The sequence below is a fragment of the Nicotiana sylvestris genome, chromosome 11 (assembly GCF_000393655.2).
Source record: "Nicotiana sylvestris chromosome 11, ASM39365v2, whole genome shotgun sequence".
In the NCBI taxonomy this organism is placed as follows: domain Eukaryota; kingdom Viridiplantae; phylum Streptophyta; class Magnoliopsida; order Solanales; family Solanaceae; genus Nicotiana; species Nicotiana sylvestris.
Genome location: NC_091067.1, coordinates 131555782 through 131559128, shown reverse-complemented (window position 1 = coordinate 131559128; position 3347 = coordinate 131555782).

Below are 3347 nucleotides of genomic sequence, written 5' to 3'. Positions count from 1 at the left end.
GTTAAATACATAGATTATGGATAGATTTTAACATGTAAAATTATGAAAATTATGGGTTTAGTTAAAATATCTAGGTTTTGATAAAAATGGTATTTGACCACGAAAATGATTATGAAATTGGGTGAAAATGATATATTTGAATTTTTGAGGTTATGGGTAAAGATTATCTTCGAAATTTTTCGGAATTCGGGCATGTGGGCCCGGGGGTAAATTTTAGGGATCTTCCAATTATGGGTGGGTAATTACCTTAATAGTTAAATTATGAACTTTTGAGTATATATTGACTTATTTATATAAGATTTGGCTAGTTTCGGGTTGTTTGGTACCGAGTTGAGGATTTAAAGCGTATTGTGGACCGGAAGTGAGCTTGAGAACGAGGTAAGTCTCTTGCCTAACCTTGTTAGAGGGAACTCATCCCCTTAGGTGTATTTGTCACGACCCTAACCTCGAACCCGGTTGTGATGGCGCCTCTCGTGAAGACGAGGCCAGCCAGACCAAAACAGAACACCTCTTTTAAACAGTTAAATACCATAAATAGCTCTAACACATGATATAATGACCATAATTTGTGGAAATAACGATAACAACGGTAGAAACCATCCCGACACAACCCAGACCGGGGTGTCACAAGTCACGAGCATCTATTAGAGTATAAATACAACTACAAAGTCAGAAATATACAAAACAGGACTGATGAGCAAAAGGGAGAAAAGCGGTGCTGCGAACGCTGGCAACCACCTTGCTAAACTCCGATAACTCTACCACCGATTAGCCAAAACCTACTACCGGGTGTATAAATACCTACATCTGTACACAAGGTGCATGTTGTAAAGTGAGTACTTCAACTCAGTAAGTAATAAATGTAAATAATAACTGAGCAGTAAGAAATTACGTAAAGCAAACCATCATGCAGTATAGAGCAGTCTAAAACCCGTTGAGTAAAAATAGTGAAACTGTGAAATCCTTGGAAAAACACATCTTAGTTCAGTTTAAACCTCTTTTAAAAATGACTTTTTCAACGGTTACGCAAATGGGCAAAACAAATAGTGCAGATAAGCACGGAAATCCGCCCCTCGGGCACAACACTCAATTAATAGATAATGCCAGGCAATCAGATAGATATCACATGAAGTAGCTCAAACAACAGATAATGGCAGACAAATGAAATAAAGTAAACACATAGAATAGTACCAGCACCGCTGCGGCGTGCAGCCCGATCCATATATCTCGTCGACGGTGCTCACTCGGGGTGTGCAGACTCCGAGAGGGTCCCCTTACGACCCAAACGCAATATCAAGTCATCTCCTGACAACAAATCTAGGCCCGCGACCTCATATAAATCACAAGCCACCTCGTGGCATACATATCTCTGACCCTCGACCTCATAATCAAATCAGTATCTCACTGCTGCGGCGTGCAACCCGATCCAAAAGTATCCTCACAATACAGGCCCTCGGCTTTACTCAGTTAAAAATCACGTAAGCCCCTCGGAGAGCAGTAAAACATGATGCTCAGCCCAAAAATATTATTGGAAATATCATTTCAAGTGTTAAAGCGAAATAAACTTGGCTGAGTTTTGAAAACAGTGGAAAATACATGACTGAGTTCAAGTATAAAATCAAAACAGCGAGGAAATATCAACAACATTCCCCGAAGGGTTCAAATAGCTGACACGAAGCCCAAATATGGCAATCAGCCCAAAACATAATGATCGCAAATAAGTTTCAGTCAAATACGCGATAAAATTATCAATCGGGACGGACCAAGTCACAATCCCCAATAGTATACGACCCCACGCCCGTCATCCAGCGTGTGTCTCACCTCAATATAACACTACGATGTGCAATCTGGGGTTTCAAACCCTCAAGATATCATTTACAATCATTACTCACCTCGAACCGGCGAAATCTCTAGCTCGCGACGCCTTTGCCCCTTAAATCAACCTCCACGCGCGTTGAATCTATCTAAAATCAGAACGAATACATCACAATATGCTAAGGAAACAAAGCCCAAGCGAAAACAATCAATAACGGGCACAAATCCCGAAATTACCAAAATTCGAGCCTCGGGCCCACTTCTTGAAACTCAGAAATTTTTACATTAACGAGTTCCTTATCTCCTCACGAGTTCATACATATCAAAAATTCTTAAATCTGACCCCAAATGGTCCTTCAAATCCAAATCAAATGTCCAATTTCACAAGCCTTAGTTCTTCAATTTTAGGCTTAGTTTCCATAATTTTCTAGGTGGATTTCACAATATAATTGAGTTTTGATATAATTGAGTTTTTAGTCCAAGAAATCTTACCTCCAGGTGATTCCCCTTGAATCCCTCTTCAACTCTCTTCAAAAATCTCTCAAAATGAGCAGCTATGGGTGAAAATAGACCCAAAATCGCGGACAAGACGACTTAAAAACATTCTGCCCAGGCCTGATCTTCCTTCTTCGCGAACGCGGTCAACCCCTCGCGTTCGTGTAGCACAACCTTACTTTGACCGAAAATTCTCCTTCCCCATCGCGAACGCGATGCTTTAATATGAACATCCTTCCCGAATGCGTCCTTACCATCGCGAACGCGATGGGCAATTTGGACTCCACATAGCTGACCTCTACGCGATCGCGAGGCTCCTGCCGCGAACGCGGTGCACCACTGGTCAACCCTCCGCGAACGCGAAGCACCACTCGTGAACGCGAAGGCAAAAATCCTCAACCTCTTCTGACTCTTCGCAAATGCGAGGACCCACTCGCGAACGCGAAGAGTAAAACCCTGCTACTGTTGAACCTGCATTTTCTGCAAACTTTCAAACTCCAAAATGGTCCGAATGACCACCCGAAACTTACCCTAGGTCTCTGGGACCTCAACCAAAGACACCAACGCATCCTAAAACCTCATTCAAACTTGTTCCAATTATCAAAACACCTCAAACAACACCAAATCCATCAATTCACCTCGAATTCAAGCCTAAGTTTTCTAAAAACTTTCGAAATACGCTTTCGATCAAAAACCCAACCAAACCACGTCCGAATGACCTAAAATTTTACACACACATCCCAAATGACACAACGAAGCTACTGCAACTCTCAGAATTTCATTCCGGCCTCTATATCAAAATCTCACCTATCCACCAGAAAACGCCGAAATCTCACTTTCGCCAATTCAAGCCTAAACCTTCCACGGACTTCCAAAATGCATTCCGATCATGCTCCTAAGTCCAAATCACCCAACGGAGCTAACCAAATCATAACAAATTTCGATCCGAGCTCATATACAAATAAGTCAAATCTTGGTCAAACATTTCCAATCTCAAGCTACAAACTGAGAACTGTTCTTGCAAATTCATTCTGATT